Consider the following 18642-nt stretch of genomic DNA (forward strand, 5'->3'; position numbering starts at 1 on the left):
ACTGTCACTGCATGGGGGCTCTGGGCAGACAGGCCCTGCTGCCCTGCCGGCCTGGAAGCCCCCTAATTGGAGAACGTCCCGAAGGTGGTCTCCTGACAGAGGTCATTAGGGGAGAGAGTAACAATTCTGATTACTCATAACACAGCTCCCACGGCCAATTAACAGCAGAGGAGGCTGAACTGCATCACTGGGGGGTGATCTATACAGCTCTGTGCCTCCTGATGGACCGGACAGCGGGCAGCTGCAGAGCAGAGGAAATGATGGCAGAAGGGGTGGCAGAGGTGGGCCTGGGGGAGGGATCATCGATGAGCATCCACCCTCCCGCCAATCCCTGCTGTAATGACACATAGATAGAATCTCCAAGTCTCTTCTTCAGTTTAACAAACAGCACGGCCTCCGCAAGGCAAGAACCCAAACCCCAGAAAAGTATTTCTTCCTTTCAGAGTCAGCACAGGTTTGGGAAGGAGCACGCTGACGTTTGAGGCCCTAAAACCGCCTTAGTCTCAAGGCACCTTGTCACATGCTCAGCCTTGGATCTCTAAGCTCAAAGGCTCAGGGGGAGTTTGGTTTTACTGAATCAGAAAATAACCCAATGTTCCGTCTTGCAGGCTGACCCATATCATCTCCACCAGAAGATCCTGGCAGGGTCACCAGAAGACAGCCAGCCAGCCCTGGGTTACAGCCTTCTTCTGCTTTCACCAGCTGTGCGGTCTTGGACCAGTCACACAACCTCTCTGAGCCTCAGTTTCTACAGCCATAGAGCAGAGATAACAACCAGTACCTTGCCAAAGGATAAGAGAGGACTTAGGCACAGTACCCAACTTAGAAGGTTCTCAGGACTTGGAAGCGCTCATTGTTCCATCAGTTTCTTCAGCCAAACTCTATACTAAAGGAATGATCTGGGACTTCCCTGGTGGTCCAGTGGTTAAGAATCTGCCTTCCAATGCAGGGGATGCAGGTTCGATCCCCGGTCAGTGAACTAAGATCCTATACACCATGGGGCAACTAAACCTACACACTGCAATGAAGACTCAGCACAGCAAAAAAAAAAAAAAAAAAAACAAACAAAAAAACAAAAAAGGAAAGAATCCAGAAGGCTGAGAGGACAACAGAGCCCCTCCTGGCTGAGGAGCTGTAACTCTCCATCTCAGGGGCTTGCTTTTCCCCACAGCAGGGTGGCCGCCATCTCTAGGGCTCCCAAAGCCCCGAGACACTGGATCCTCCTGGTGGGAGGGTGTGAGGAAAGTGCTATCCAGGAGTGCTCCTCACCAGTGCTTCCTGCTAGGAGTACAGGTAACTGGGGGGGGGGGGGGGGGGGGGGGTTGGAGGGGGTGGGGAGGTGTTCAGGGTAAAAAATGCAGATTTCTGGACTCCACGTGCAGAGATTCTGATGCAGTAGTTCCAGGAGTGTGCAGGGGATGCAGATCCTGGAAGTGTGTCTTTTTAACGAGCACCCTGCTAAGTTAGGTTGCAAAGCTGTGGACCACACACTGAGAGGCCCCGCAGGGCTCCAGCTCGTGCAGTGGGGACATACAAGGCTTTGACCCGGGCAGCAGCCCTGCCTGTGTTGTGGGCAACACACCTGCTCAGGGGCTTCACCTGGCCACACGCACCAGAGAAGTGTGGGCACCTGGGTCTTTAGGGCAGGTGCACAGGACATTTGCTTTCCATTATGGATCTTTCTGGAAAGTCAGGGGTGCCCAGAGGGTAAGAGAGAGTGAGCTGGGGTCGGGGGTGGTTATTTCAAGGACTCTGCTGAAGCCCCTAATGGGAGAAGACTCACCTTCTAAAACCACAGGAAGATGCCAACTTCCGTTAGTTGTGAGGTCGCAAGTAATGTGTGGATAACAATGCCTGAGGTGTGCCAAATTGGGAACGAGTTACTTTCAAGATAATGAATTTTGAGTGGATTTAAATTTATCCTGATAGAGATCTCATTCTCACATACGTGTGCTCTGAAAGCCTGTTGTGTATGTATAAGGGACTGCACCAGCGTGTGGACCCAGGCAGGCCTGCTGGTCTTCTGCACTTGGGTACACAAGACGGATGATGTAACCTGTCACACGTGTCAGGGCAGGACATAGGCCTGCTGCACCACCTGGGCTGTGACCCGGGGCTCCCTGTCTTGTCCCAGGGCCCCTGGACTGGCACCTGGCTGACTTCACCCTGCTGCTGCCTCTGACTGGAGCCATGGGGGTCTCTGGAGGAACGTGAGGGCATGCCCTGCCCACAGCCATCAAAACAGGAGGGACAGCAGACGGGGGTGGAGGGGAGGGCTGGAGCAGGCCCATTCTGAGTGCCCGTGGTCCACAGTGAAGCCCAGACTTTCCTCCCATGAGAGACACGTAAGTGGGGGACGCTGAGCAGGTGCTCCACCTGGCAGCCTCCCAGAGCCCTGAGCACGGGGCTACCCTGGGTGAACGGGAAGCGACCGCCCAGGAGCCAGTGTGCTACAGGCAGGGATGCCATCTTCACGCGCAGCAGACCAGCCCGGCCCGCCACTGCCATCACACGTGGGCACTCCAACTCAGGATGTGCCTTTCTATTTGGCCATTAACCTTAATGTGACTCTTTAAAAGCATTTTTTCTTTTTAAAGAAAAAAGCAAATGTCTCCTTGTCCACAGGCAGGGATTTTAATTTTCCCTTTCTTGGCTTACAGCTGGGCTCCTAAGGATACCACAAGTGGGAGGAAACCAAACACTAAGATTCCACAGAGAAATCTGGTCTCTGGACCTGCAATCCCACTCCTGGGCATGTATCCAGAGAAAAACATGATTTGAAAGGATACATGCATCCCAATGTTCACTGCAGCACCCTTTCCAATAGCCAAGACATGGAAGCAACCTAAATGTCCACCAACAGAGGAACGGATAAAGAAGATGTGGTACATTTACACAATGGAATATTACCCAGCCATTAAAAAGAATGAAAAGATGCTGTTTGAAGCAACATGGATGGACTTAGAGATTGTCATACTGAGTGAAGTAAGTCAGACAGAGAAGGAAAATTATCATACTATATCCCTTATATGTGGAACCTAAAAAGAAATACAAATAAACTTATAGAGACTCACACAGAATGAACTTATGCTTGCCTATACCCACTACTATATTTAAAAAGGATAAACAACAAGATCCTACTGTATAACCCAGGGACTCTGATCAATGTTATGTAGTAGCCTGGATGGGAGGGTAGTCTGGGGGGAATGGATGCATGTGTATGTATGACTGAGTCCCTTCACTGTTCACCTGAAACCATCACAACATTGTTAACTGGCTACGTGTGCGAGCATGCTCAGTCGCTTTAGTCGTGTCCGACTCTTTGTGACCCCATGGACCATAGCCTACAAGGCTCCTCTGTCCATAGAATTCTCCAGGCAAGAATACTGGAATGGGTTGCCATGTCCTCCTCCAGGGAATCTTCCCAACTCAGGGATCGAACTCATGTCTCCTGCATTGCAGGCAGATTCCTTACTGCTGAGTCACTGGGAAGCCCCAATTGTCTATACCCCAATTCAAAATTTTTTTTTTTTTTTTTAAGAAATCTGGTCTCTGCAGTGGCCTGATCAGGGCTCTGGCTGTAGTTAAATTGGTTTACCCCTTGGAACCCTATGCTAGTAGAGATCTGCTCTCAGGAAGCCCACACCCCATAGAGTCACTAACATGAGAAGCTGTGCCCTTAACCCTTAACTCAGATGGTGGTGAGGATGACAATGCTGAAGGCACCAGTGGGCTGGACACTCACTGTGTAGCTGCCCTGGGTGGGGGCCTGACTTCTCTTCATCCTCACAACAACCTCCCGAGATGGGGTTCTGGTATTCCCACGGTGCAGGCGAGGAGACCGGCAAGGCAAGGAGTCTACGCTTGGGATCAGATCTTGTGCTCAGACCACCATCCAGGGAAATGGGAAGAAAGAGGGTAGCTGTGACCACAGTCACGCTGACAGAAGATGCCCAGGATGGACGCTAAGTTCAAGCTCTTTCTCCTTCCAGAACCTGCCTTGATCAAAATTAGGCCTGTCCTCTGAGTGTGGATCTCGAGTCTCCTAGGCTTCAAGACAGGTCAGGCCATCAGGGTTCACTGTCTTATGGGTATCTCTATGCCCCAGGTTGCCCGCTGGAAACAGGACAGAGCAGGTTAAGCTTAGGACCCATTCCCTGCAAGGCACAGACTCTCAGCCTGTGGTCATGCTCCCTCAGTGACCTTCCAGAATCCACCAGCACACACCACACCAAGATGTAACTCAGTTAGAACTAAGGTCCCTTCCCTCTATTTTCAGGTTAACTGGGCCTGTACCGTAGTTCACATACTCCTGTTTTCAGATCTCTGATTACTGATTAATGGCAGGTCACTGGTCACAGACATACACTGCATAGCATCAGCATTTGAGACATGAGCTGTAAATAAATGCTCATAATTAGTGCTTGAGAAAGACTGAGTGGCCCCAAGATGCACAAAGTATTTGGGAAATGTGAGGTGCAATTTTTCCTTATCCACACAATTTCCAAATTCTAGATGTAGAGCTGCCTGGGCGTGGAACGTAAGTTGAAAGTAAGATTTTTCACACTAGGGGAAAACTTCACAAGAGCAAAAAACAATTGGAGAAAAGTCAATTGAGTTAATTGTCTTTTTTACCCCTGCTGTTCCTAGGTATAGGGAGCTGGACAGGCTTCCTCTGAAGCCCAGTCTTGCTCCAGCCACAGTGCCTGTGGGGTGGGTCTCGCTGCTTCTGCCAACACTTCACTGTCTCCCAGGGGTTGGGCTTAATGGGAAAGCGGCATTTGCAAATGTTTCGGGGAGTGGCCCTGGGATAGTGATGCTTGTTGCCATGGAAATGAATATAAAGTCTCCAGTTCATCACTGCCATCTCAGCAGGACCTGGGAGAGCAATGGACAAGTCAGAGCCCTTATGTGTTTGGTTACAGATGCATTCATGAGCTCAGGAAAGAAGTGGAGGAATAACTGCTCAGGCATGCCTTAGCTCACTGCGTGTGTTGTTTCAGCCAAACTCATCATGTCAAAATCTTACTCTACAGAACAAAAGAGTGGAATATAGCTTTCCAAAATAATAAGCTTCCTCCTTTCTGCTCTCCCTCTCTTCCACAAATTTCTAATTTCTGTTTTGACATGAGTCTACTTGGTAGAGTTAGAAGTAACACAATCATTTGTGTTTCTCACTGTTTCTTGAAGGACACACCTACAATTAGATATAGAGAGGCTTGGCTGGCCTTGCTTAACTGTGACTTGGTAAAGCTATAGAGAATGGTCAGAGGCCTTAGAGTGCTTGCTCAAGAAAGCAAGGACAAAGCTTAGAGAAAAGGGGCGGCTGATAAAGGAAGAAATCCCTAGCACAGATCTGAGGCCCCACTGTTTCTGCAAAGTGGAGGTGAACAATCAAATTACCTACAAATGTATGGAATCTATTGTATGGTAGACAACAGCTAAATACAATCAGGATAATATGCTGATGGGAAGAAAATAGGGTAACAGAGAGAGAGGGAGCTGGGCACACATTCTGAAGGAGAAAGTTCCAAGTCAGAGATGGCAAATACGGGGCACTCATGCCCCGACTCCAAAGGTAGACAATGGAAATCACCCCGCTCTTGCCCACTGAACCCATGGGTGGCCTTCTTCTTCCTCCCTCACATCACTGCAGGCAGATACTACCGAGAGATACTAGTTACACTGTGGTAGATGAAGATGGCAATAAGTCTCCAGTGCCTCTCAGAGGCAAACTCTTAATTCCCCTCTTCCCGCATCTGGTCTGTCCTGAGCGACCTGCTTGACTAATAGAACGTGACAGCCATACCTCAGACTTCTGAGGCTTACAAGCCTTGTGTGTTCCACAGAAGTGTCTTGGAACACTCACTCTTGGAGCCCCAGGCCACCACCTTAGGGTTCTCACTATCTTGTAGAACAGACTTATGGAAATGATCTAAAACTACACGGGAGGGGAAGAGGAGTCCAGCTGACCCTACCAAAGTGCCAGACATGTGAGTGACAAGGGCTGGGACCCTCAACAATAGCCCAGCCAGCCTTTGGATACCACTGAGTAGCCCTAACACTGCCACTGAAGCAGAGAAAAGAGTCACCCAGCTGAACCTTTGCCAGATTCCACATACAGTCATGAGATATAATACAAAGGCTGTTGCTTTTAAGTTGCTAAGTTTGGGGGTAACTTGTTACACCACTATAAATAATGTATCACACAAAGTCAAACTCACTGGCCTCCCCTGGGTATAGATAAAAATGTGTTCAGAGCTTAACAAGAGTCTTTGGAGGTTTTTCCAGTAACACAAAAGTAAAACTAGTATTACTGAGTGCTTACTATGTGCATGATACCCAGAAACATTTTATGTGGAATAATTCATTTAGACGCAAAATTTCCCCAAGTACTCAATAATTGATACCAAACCCCCAGGAACTGGGCCAAACACTGACGAATCTACCTTGTTAAGAGTTGACTCAACGAGCAAAGGGCTTGACAGGCATCCAGTCATGTCTGTTCTCTCACTGGTGCCTCACTATAGCCCCTGTGAGCTGGACAAGACTGGTTTCATTTTATACCACACGTGTATATATGTATTTTAACATATGAGGAAACAGGGACTCAGGGAGGTTGTGGTTTGTCCGAGTTCATACTGGTTTGCACAGAAAATGGAATTTGAACCCAGAGATGACAATTCCCTGGCCAGTGGCTTTTCTGTACATCACAATGCCTCTCTAAACATGTGGAGGAAGGTTCTCCTTACCATTACCACCACCACCACCACGCCTGCCTCTCCCACACTATCTATTAAATACGAAGATTAGACAGGATCCTAAAAACGAAGTTAACCCTAACTTTCTAAGAGACACTTGCTGCATGAGAGATTTATAGCACCTAACATCAAGTTCTCCTCTGCAAAACCCACTCGTGGGGATGGTGTGAGGATTAAGCTCAAGTTGCTAAGCAAATTGAGCCAGGCAAGGCATATAGGAAGTGCCCAGTAAGTGGGGGCAAATACCATCACTCATTTACTGACTAATTTGACATTAATTAGTAAGTATCCATGAGGTGTATGTGATGTTTTAGGCACAAGGGGTTCAGCAGGGAACAAAATAGGCAGAAATCTGTCTCTTAAAGATCTCATACGCCAATGCTGAGTAGAAACCTCTATGGGAAGAGGTGCTGGGTGGCTAAGCCCACTTACTAGTTAAGTGATCTATTAACATCTCCACACAGCAGCCTCGGATCACACTTAATTCAAATTTATTCCACAGCAACATGACAAATGCTCTAGTGCCTTGCTGTGTGAGGTCATGGCCCAGTTCTCAACAGCAGTCCTAAGGAATGGCTTACAAAGAGCAGAGAATGCTCCTTGGGTCTTGTCCCTTTAAAGGGTGGCTCCACTAAGTTCTTTACTTCTCAGGCTATCACGTTGGGAAAGAGAAATTCCTAGCGTTGCGAGGCAAACAAATATCGAAGCTGCTCTCTCTCTCAGTGAATTGAAAGCCAGAGGTGAAATCTTGTATGATTCAAACTGGAGCTCATTGGAATTCACCAAAACCTTGGCGAGTTCCCCAGAGACCAACAAAAGCCTAATAGTGTTATTTGTTTGTGAAGCGGGGGACACTGCAAATGCATTCCACCTGCCCACCCACATTAATGTCATTTTCTGGTCTGGGAGGTTAATGAGGAGAGGGATTTCCTATAGCACTCTGGCAGTAGGGCATCCACATGAGGGTGGGATACTCCCTCCAACCTGCAGATTACCCAGAGTATTTTTTATTATTTTTTGGAAGATTGTTGGCCAAGTGGCCTATCATGATTTAACTTCTCCAGCTTTAATGAAACATTTTTAGTTTCACTTACTAGTTTGCCCAGTCAGCTAGCACTTATTGTCTACTAAGGCAAAGTTCTAAATGAATACAGCAGGCTGTGATGGGGTTTGTATTCTAGTGGGGGAAATGCAGACAATACACAAAGAAATAGACAACTAAGAAGAAAAAAAAGATGGTAATGAAAGCTATGCAGAGAATTAAAATACACTGATTTGATCAGGAGGCATCTCAGAGCAGGTCACATGGAAGTTGAGACATGACAGGAGGGAATCAACTACAGGGAAAGGACAGGGGAAACATCCCAGGCAGAAGGAGACTGGAGCCAGGTCAAGGCTAGCTCCCCTGAGGGAGAGGCCTCAGTAGAGTGGGAGAAGGGGGCAGCTTGAGATGAGGTCACATGGGCTGCCCGGGATCCCTGGGGGCCTCCAGGCCCTGGCAAAGGAAAGAGCTTGGTATCTTACTCAAGGTACAATGGGAAAACCCTGGAGGGTTTTAAGCAGGAGGTAATGTGATTCAGTTTACATTAGAAACAAATTACTCTGGCTATTGCATGGGGATTGGCCTGTAACAGGGCAAAGGCCGAGGCAGGGACACCAGTGAGAGGCTGCTGTGTTTGTCAAGGTGAAAGATGGTGGTGGTTCTGACCAGGGCACAGTGCTGGGGGTTGAGGAAGTCGACAAGACTTAGGAAATGCTTTGGCAGTCAGGTTGATAAGACTTGGTTGATGGATTACATGTGGAGGTGTGCGGGATGGTTATAAAATAAATGCAATGTGTTTCAGAGAGAATAACTCAATATTTTAGTATACTTTACCCTAGTATTTTGCAGTTACATAAACATACATATGCATTTTTATAAAATTGGATTCTGGATATAGTTTTACACCATGCTTTTCAACTTAATGTTCTTTTTGTGAATATTTCTGTAAGTCATATTTTTTAATGACTGCATAATATCTCATCATGTAGGGCATACCATAATTTCTTTAACCAATCACTGCTTGACATTTGGGCTGCTTCCAATATTTCTGCTATTATAAATAAGGCTACAGTAAACATCCCTGTACATAAATCTTTAGGCAATCTCTAACTTTTTTTCCTTGCAATAAATTGCCTGAAGCAGGATTACCGAATCAAAAGCATTTTGAAAAAGAGACTTGATGAATGGGTATTGCCAAATTACTAGCAAGAGAGGTGGTATCATTTCATATTCCTACTGGCTGTATACGATAGTGCCTGCTTTACTTTACCTTACTGGAATTGAATTTTATCATTAAAAGTGGCCAAATTAATAGCCAAAATAATATATTATGCTGTTTTAACTTGACTTTTTTGATTACAAGTTAAGTATCTTTCTAATATTTAACCATCATGCATATTTGCTGGATGCAAGTGAATGTGAGAGTGTGTGTATATGTACTTTCCATTCCTGCTCTTCACCAACTATGCTATTTCCATGGCAATCTTTTTTTTTATTGATTACTAAAAACTCTTTATATAGTAAAGTCATTCCTAATGTCAACTACTTTTCCCCCCCTTCAGTTTTTCATTGGCTTTATGATATTTAAAAGCCTAAAGACCTTATGTCATCAAATATATCAACTACTTCCTTAATTGTGTCCTCCTTTCTTGTTTGGTTTAGGAAAGCCTTATTCACCTGGATAAAGGCATATAAATATCTGTGTATATTTATTTGAGGCCTTTTATTGGGTTGGCCAGAATACTGGAGTGGGTAGCCTTTCCCTTCTCCAGGGGATCTTCCCAAAGCAGGTCTCCCACATTGCAGGCGGATTCTTTACCAGTTGAGCCACAAGGGAAGCCCAAAAATACTGGAATAGGTAGTCTATCCCTTCTCCAGGGTATCTTCCTGATTCAGGGATCAACCCAGGGTCTCCTGCATTACAGGCAGATTCTTTACCAGCTGACAAAAGTCTGTCTAGTCAAAGCTACAGTTTTTCCAGTAGTCATGTATGGATGTGAGAGTTGGACCATAAAGAAGCTGGGTGCTGAACTATTGATGCTTTTGAATTGTGGTGTTGGAGAAGACTCTTGAGAGTTCCTTAGACTGTAAGGAGATCCAACCAGTCAATCCTAAAGGAAATCATTTCTGAATATTCATTGGAAGGACTGATGCTGAAGCTGAAACTGCAATACTTTGGCCACCTGATGTGAAGAACTGACTCATTATAAAAGACCCTGATGCTGGGAAAGATTGAAGGCAGGAGGAGAAGGGGACGACAGAGGATGAGATGGTTGGATGGCATCTCCCATTTGATGGACATGAGTTTGAACAAGCTCTGGGAGTTGGTGATGGACAGGGAAGCCTGGTGTGCTACAGTCCACGGGGTTGCAAAGAGTCAAACATGGCTGAGCAACTGAACTGAATTGATTGGGTTGGTCAAAAAGTTCGTTCAGAGTCCGCGGAACCGGAAGTGGAGCGGGGCGGCTGGGAGCTGCGGGCGCGGCGGAGGCTGGGCAGTGCCAAGTCGGGCCAGACCGACCCCAGTCGGCGACAGAAGCTCTCCCCAATGCCTGGCAATTCCTCGTTGGATTACTGCATTTTCAGCAGAGTCTTGTGAGCGTCTCGCATCTGCACCTGGAGAGGAAAGATGTGGAAAGCCTCAGCCAGCCACACTGTGTCCATCACCCCCGGACCACAGGGGAGCTGACGACTGGGAGACCGACCCCGATTTCGTGAATGACGTTAAGTGAGAAAGAGCAGAGATGGGGGGCCAAGACCGTGCAAGGATCTGGGCACCAGGAGCACATCAACATCCACAAGCTGCGGGAGAAAGTGTTTCAAGAACACCAGACCCTCAAGGAGAAGGAACTGGAAACGGGACCCAAAGCCTCGCATGGCTACGGAGGGAAGTTTGGCGTGGAGCAGGACAGGATGGACAAGTCGGCTGTCGGCCATGAGTATCAGTCAAAGCTCTCCAAGCACTGCTCACAGGTTGACTCTGTCCGGGGCTTTGGAGGCAAGTTTGGTGTCCAGGTGGACAGAGTGGACCAGTCTGCTGTGGGCTTCGAGTACCAGGGGAAGACCGAGAAACACGCCTCGCAGAAAGACTACTCGAGTGGTTTTGGTGGCAAGTATGGCGTGCAGTCCGACCGTGTGGACAAGAGTGCCATGGGCTTCGACTACCAGGGCAAGACGGAGAAACACAAGTCACAGAGAGATTACTCCAGAGGTTTCGGTGGCAAGTATGGTATCGACAAGGACAAGGTGGATAACAGTGCAGTTGGCTTCGAGTATCAAGGCAAAACGGAGAAGCACGAGTCCCAGAAAGACTACGTGAAAGGCTTCAGGGGGAAGTTTGGTGTGCAGACGGACAGACAGGACAAGTGTGCCCTCGGCTGGGACCACCAGGAGAAGCCCCAGCTGCATGAGTCCCAGAAAGACTACTCCAAAGGCTTTGGCGGGAAATACGGGGTGCAGAAGGACCGGATGGATAAGAATGCCTCCACTTTTGAGAACGTTGCCGCGGTGTCCTCGTCTTACCAGAAGACTGTCCCTGTTGAAGCAGTGAACAGCAAAACATGTAACATCAGAGCGAACTTTGAAAACCTGGCGAAGGAGAAAGAACAGGAGGACCGGCGGAAGGCCAAGGCGGAGCGGGCGCAGAGGATGGCCCAGGAGCGGCAGGAGCAGGAGGAGGCACGGCGGCAGCTGGACGAGCAGGCCCGGGCCCAGAAGCCCATACCGCCCGCGTCCCCCACACCCCAGCCGGCTCAGGAGAGGCCAGCATCGAGCCCCGTCTACGAGGACGCGGCTCCGTTCCGGGCTGAGCCGAGCTCCAGCACCGAGCCTGAGCTGGGCTACAGCGTGGAGACCACAGGGTACTCGGAAGCCTACGTCTCGGAGGCTGTCTACGAAAGCACGGAGGCGCTGGGCCACTATCAAGCAGAGGAAGGTACCTACGATGAATACAAAAATGACCTTGGAATCACTGCCATTGCCCTCTACGACTACCAGGCTGCGGGCGATGATGAGATCTACTTTGACCCCGATGACATCATCACCAACATCGAGATGACTGACGACAGCTGGTGGCCGGGCTGTGCAAGGCAGGTACTGGCTCTTCCCCGCCAACTACGTGGAGCTGCAGCAGTAGGCGCTTCGCTCTGCCACGGCCGCCCGGCCTGGTGCCTCCTGGGTGCGGAGGGGCATGTACGCTCCTCCTTTTCTATTTAATACTTTTGCTGATGCTTTTGGAAATGTTTACGCCCCAGAACTTGCTAATATATTGTAATCATGTTCCTTGGAGGACTCGCTGATTGTTTTTATGCATTTAAGGTATTTTCTTTTTTTGCCAAACCGACTGTGGCGTGGAGCCACTTCGGTGACCTTCAGTCCCGAGTGCGGGTTGTCTGTGCCCCGCTGTCGGGAGGCAGGACCACCCCTTGTGGTGGGGGCCTTGTCCTGAGGGTTTGGAGGAAGAGGGAAGGGCCTGATGGGAAGTTAGTTTTGCTGGAAAGCTCTAGAGATTACTGGAACGTTCTGGTCGCATGGAGGCGCTGCTCTCGCTGTGAAATCCTGCAGTGGTTGCTGGGTTTCGCAAAGCCCTGCCTTTCTCCTCTTGTCCTGGATGCTGTGGGAAGGCAGGTCCCTTCCCCCTGTGAACCGCAGAAATGCTTCCCATCAAGGGAGCTGTACTCTTTCTGCCAAAATAGCATGTTAAATGACAGCAAAATGAAATGGATCGACTTGCCTGAGAATGTGAAGCGAACAAGTGTGAGCTCTCCTGGTCTGCTGTGGGGAGCCCGTCCCCTGGGAGGGGCTGGGAGGCCCGCTCAGCACCCTCCCGAGTGACCATGTGGAACTGCTCAGGTGTTGGGACCTCAGTGACCGCAAGGGACACATTTTCTTTCCTGAAGTGCATTTGCTTTACCAGAGTTAGGTTGGGTTTTATATGCAATCCTTGTATCTAAGTTTCTGTAGCACACCTCATAGGTATGGTTTTTTTTAAATTAAATATTCAAAATAAACTTTTTTTGACCCACTTTAAAAAAAAAAAAAGTTCGTTCAGGTGTTTTGTTTTGTTTTTTAAAAACCCAAGTGAACTTTTTGGCCAATCCAATATGATTTTGTTTAGTCCTTAAGCTACCATTTCCCAAGTGGTTTCTGCAGAACATGAAACATCAGTCTCATCAAATGTTCTGCGGTCAAGAAATTCTGGGAACAGTAAAGTTCTGTCTTGAAATTATCTAGTTCATAGTAGCAACAGAGATTTTGAAAAGTTTGCAATAAAGAAATATGCTTACCTTGGTTTAACATAATGTTTCTCTTTTCCTATTATGATTATTACTATCCTGTAAGAGTGTTTTGGGACAAGCTTTAGAAGAGCCATTTTATCTAACTAGAATTATGAAACAAATTCAGTTTTTAAAAACAAACACTTAGTTGTCCTAGCAGCATGTGGAAATAACCCTTTCTCACAGTACCTAAATACCGTCTTTATGTTAATGTTCTGTGTTCTAAGGTTTGTTCCTGGTCCTTATATTCAATTCTATTGGTATGTCAAAGCCCCACATCACAGCTTTTGTTTTTCCTTCTAACAGTAACAGTTGATGTTATTTGGTACATGAAGCTCCTTGACCACTGCATCTTCTTTATAGATTTTATCACCATAAAATAAAATCTCCTTTTTTCTCATTTCATGCTTTTACCTTGAATTCTACTTTGCTTATAAAGTTGCTACCTTTCCTTTCTTTTGTGTTTTTGACTAATAGATATTTTCCCACTCTCCTTCCTTTAACCTCCTTGTGCCATTTGATTTTAATTGCATATGTTTTCACTGTCTCATTCATCAAAAAATGTATTGAGTACTTCCAACGTGCCAAATGTTAGGCACTAAGGAATACAATGATGATCATAGAATAAATATGGAGCTCACCTTCATAGAAATTAAGCTGCAGAATGAAAGCTAGACATTGAGACATTGAAATGTATAGTAAGTATACATGTAAGTATATGTGAATTTACAATGGTAATAAATTTTAATTTGCCTAATTCTGATTACTGTATTTTATGGTATAGGGCAGCAGAACTAGTAGGTGGTAGAAAAGTTTATAATGGAATGATGTCATTGAGCTTGGAGGAGAGCTCAGGAAAGGCTTTCCTGAAGAAGAAACATTTAGGCTCAGCTCTAAAGGATGTTTCATTAACCAGATGGAGTGGGGACACTGGAAGCATGCTAGACAGATGGTGATGGTATGACATGAAAGAGCTTGCTGCCAGAAAGTGGGCCCAGGTGCAGAGGACCAGGAGAATATGGTGTGGGTTGAGGCTGGAAAGGTCAGTGGGGTATGATCATGAAGCACGTTTTAGATTCTGCTGAGGATCTGAGCATTCATTTTAGAAGCAATGAAAAGTCATTCAAAGGTTTAAAGTAGAGGATTTACAGGCAGAGAGGTGCTGCAGATATGTGCACACAAGAGGAGAACTGGGCATATCTCTTTCCAAGTCTGTGTTCAGTGATAGCACTGAACCAGTCACTTGAAATTACCCATGGGGACTTCCCTGGTGGTCCAATGGCTAAGACTCCATGCTCTCAATGCAGGGGCCCTAATTCGATCCCTGGTCAGGGAACTAGATCCCACATGCCACAAGTGTTTGCATGCCACAAGGAAAAGATCCCACATGCCACAATGAACATCAACGATCCCACGTGATGCAACTAAAACCTGGTGTGGCCAAATAAATAACCACCCATGGTGTTAGTATTTACACCACAGATATTAGCAAATGCTACCTATCAGGGCTCTCACCCCTGGAGAGCTGGTTGTTAAACACTGACATAATTACCAATTGCAATTTGAAGTCACTCTGATATCTGGGTAGAAAATAGCTTCAGGAGAAGAAGGGGGGATATAAGAGGAGATTGGTTAGGATGTAGTTATGCGAATCTTGTTAAGGAATAACTGTACTTTGAGTCAGAGTAGTTGTAATAGAGATGGAAAGAAGTGGATGGATTCACATGTAGAATGTAGAGCTGAACAGATATGGTGAGGGACTGGATTGCATAGTTACAGGAGAAAGGGGTATGGAGATGGCTCCCAGATCTTTGGCTTCTGTAAATGCATGGATGGTGGTATCATTTACTGAGTGTGAATGTTGGTTTAGAAGTGTTTTGTTTTTGTTTTGGCAGCATGATCATTAGGAGTGTGAGTTGCCTGTGAGATACTAAAGTGCGGGTGCCAAGTAGGAAGCTGGACTTAAGGGCCTGGATATCTGTGCAGAGGTCTGAGTAAGAGCCATAAGGTTGAGTCACAGCACTGAGGCGGCACCTGAAACTCTGAGCACGGGTGAGGTGACTTAAGAATATGGAGTCAGAAGGGAAGACCATCTAAGACAAGCTCTAAGATGAGAGCCTGAAGAAAGAACACTTGTTAGCCAACATTAAATGCAAATTGTATACAGTCAGGTTATGGTAGGAGTTGAGTTGATTTAAGAGTCTGCCATTTCATTGGGAAGCTATTCTTTTAAAATCACTTTTCCATTACTTCTGTGACTAATGTTTCCTTGCTTTGTCCTTTTCTTTGTATTATTATTTTTCCATTTTTCAGCCCCACAGGTCAAGTTTTCCTTTTTTCTCTTTTCTTCTTCCTTTCCTTCCTTCTCTTCCCTTCCTCCTTCCCTCTTTCCTTTCCTTCCCTCTTTCTCTTTCTTATTATTAATGAGTTTTTATATATTACCCTGACTATATACACTTAATTCTATAATTAACTCATTTGGAATTTCATGGCCCATTTTTTTTATGAGACAGTTTCTCTTTCTGGATATTTATTTTGATGCATTTATCAATGGTGTGTGGTATGAAAAAAGCAGGGAGATGTTATATGCTTTTGAACTCTTACATATGTAAGAATGTCTTTCTCTTACCTTCTCACATAAACAACATTTAGCCAGGGAACAAAAGTCTTAGATCATCATTTGTCCTCCAAAGTCCTTAACTGCTGCTCCAGAATTTTCTGGCATTCAGTATTTACAGACAAGAACTCATGAGTCGTTCGGATTTTTCTTCCAGGATGCCAGTAGAAGTTTTTTATGTGTATACATTTCAAAACCTTTTCCAGGATATGTTTTTGAGTTAGGCAGTATCGATCAGAAAGAGAATATATCGCAATGGTGGAATGAAATACATTAGAAGTTATAAACAGAAATGAATCTGTGGAGCCCCTGCAGTCAGGGATACACATACAGGTCACTAAGATGATGTTGAGAAACCGACACGGCAGTGGGGGAAAGAAGCGGACATGGAGGAACTGAAGAATCTTTGCCTTCATAGCGTCACAAACATGGGATGAGTGAGGAACACAGAGGGAGTCTGACTAAGTAAAGTTTCCAGTGAAGGCAGAACTGCAAATTCATTATCCTGACTGTCCTGACAATGGGGCTCATACCTCATGAGAAAGACATTATGAGGGAAAAAACCACATGCAAATCAACTACCTCAGTTGCAGAAGATGAACGGAATGTAAATCAGTACAAGTTATTTCAGGGCTCTGGGTGAGACATACAATTGATATCACAGGTTTAATATTTTCATCCTGATGTCAGGTGGGAAGTGGACTGTCCTTTCCATGGCTAAAAATAAATAGCTTAGGGTTACCAGAAGTTACAAGTTAGGGGAAACAGAGCACCCCTTCTCTCTTGCATCAGGAATCTTCAGGCACTTACACACGGGCCACCGACGGAAAGTCCCTTTCCTCTTGGAGTTGTACCCTCCTCCTCTCTGAAACACAGCCTAGGACAAAAGGTGATTCAGCTCTAACACTGGTACCTATGACCACAGAGATGGCGTCACTGGCCAGAGATAGTCTGTGCCCAGTGGTGTGGCAGGCCAGAGTGCACACGGGCAGGGCAGGCCATGCCATGTGGCAGGCCTTGCTGAAGGGGGCAAGCTCAAGGGTATTCATGTGCTTGGCCACCACCACCCACAGCCCTGTCCAGCACCATCGGTGGTGGACATTCTTTCATTAGGAATTCACCCCCTTAATCACAGGGATTAGGGCTCAGACCTCTGGGAGGAGTTAGATGTTGATCTATCTGTTATAAGCAAAATCCCTTGATCAGTCACTCCAAGGACCGATGGCCCTTGGGGAGCAGAGCTTCTCGGGCAGCGGGACAGATAGGGTGGGGGGAAGGAAAGGAAGAACAAGTTTGCTGTGAGGCCCTGGCCCTGACAGGAGGTGGGTTCAGCCTGGCGGGTAACATAGGACAAGCTCTGGATACCAGGGGCACCTCCATTCACCAAATAGCTCCTAAGTGTTGGAAAGGGGCAGGGACCCTTGGGAGTATGCTGGGGTCACAGAAACAAGCTCCATCCACCTTAGTGGCTGTCAGCAGCTCAAGGGTGCTTTTACGATATCCCCCAGGCCCATTTTAGGAGGGGTTTGGACTTCAAGGCACTTGCTTCTGGAGAGAATCAAAGTCTGCTGGTGGCTGCTCCACAGGCCCACGTGTCGCCCTAATCACTCAGCCGCCAGGGTCTGGGGCTGCACTGAGCCCTTCCACCTGCCTGGTTGACAAGCTGCTCACAGCAATGCCTGGCTGAACTGAGACATCAGCTCCATCTAGGGAGTCACCAGTGCTGGCCTCAGCTTATCACTTGCAGGACACTGGTGATCCAGACGGATGTGCCAAGCACTGTAATGGTTCTCCAAGTGGTGGGGAAGGCAGCATCAGGACAGTTGACTGGTTCACAGACACAACCTCTGAGAGCTTGGAAGAAGAAAGGAGAAGACAGTGGAGATTGCAGAGGAGATCCAGCCAAGGCTGGGCCTGAAGACGGGGGTCCAGGCATCACTCCTCATTTCACTGCACCTCTGCTGTGCCCACCGTGGCACTACAGAGAGGAGGTGTGCGTCCTCATGGCTAGATGCATGCACAGGTGAACTCCCTTTTGGCCTGCACCTTCTGTCTCTGTGACAAGGTCAGCCCTGTTCCAGATGATGGCAATGAGAAGGAAAGAAACACTCTCAAAATCAGGGCCTGCGCCACACACATATGCATTGGGGTAACTGGTTCCTTCACGGTGTGCTGCCCAGAAGCAGACCATGAATCAAGGATCTGAGTACAAGTAGTTTTGGGGAGGTGATCCCTGGAAGCACTGGTAGAGGTTGGGGAAATTAACAAGAGACAGAAGTCAGCACAGAGTATATGAATGAGCAGGTTATTGTCACGGGCATGGGTGATGGAGGGAGAGCATGATCCCACCTGAGGGTGCAGAGCTGCTACCAATCTGTCAACTCTCACTTCCCACTGGCAGAAAGTTGCTCCTAGGGACATTAATGCCTCAGCCCTTCTGACCTGCCCTGAGCACTAATGGAGCACACTCTGGCAGCCAGGGAAAGGCCCATGGAGAAGCAGTGAGCAGCAGGAGACACCTTCATTGTGTCGGAAACAGTGAGAACTGGGATCAAGGGCAGGGCATTGGTGATGTCCACTACAGTGGCCAAGAGCTGTTTGGTGAAGACATGGAGCTTCAGAGAAGGAGGGTCACGGGTGGCTGATCCATCACTGCAGAGGACAGGGCAAGGCATGAAGAGCTGAGCGGAGGCCTGAGGCCAGCACATGTGATAGACAGGAATACTGGACCCAACAAACGGAGAACTGAGTCACTTATACTAGGGAGTGAGGATGGCTGGCTGCAAGGTTAGGAGCAGGGAACTCAGACCTGCTGACTCCTGGCCTACAGTGTTGCCTCCCATCCTCCCACAGACATACTCCCGTGTGGCTGTGTTGGCTGACCATACTGACAACATCGTCTGTAAAGGCCTCTGTTCACCCCATTAGTCCGGCTCCACTTGTGCA

The 18642-nt window shown here is 47.2% G+C and overlaps 1 protein-coding gene and 1 pseudogene across 1 annotated transcript in view; one reads left to right on the plus strand and one right to left on the minus strand.

Moving 5' to 3' along the window:
- FSTL4 (follistatin like 4) overlaps window positions 1–18642 on the minus strand; it is a 414248-nt gene that overhangs the window by 242827 nt on the left and 152779 nt on the right. The window lies entirely within an intron of this gene.
- Window positions 10277–11938, plus strand: LOC136167804 (src substrate cortactin pseudogene; annotated as a pseudogene).

Source organism: Muntiacus reevesi, chromosome 1 (assembly GCF_963930625.1).
Source record: "Muntiacus reevesi chromosome 1, mMunRee1.1, whole genome shotgun sequence".
Taxonomy (NCBI): Eukaryota; Metazoa; Chordata; class Mammalia; order Artiodactyla; family Cervidae; genus Muntiacus; species Muntiacus reevesi.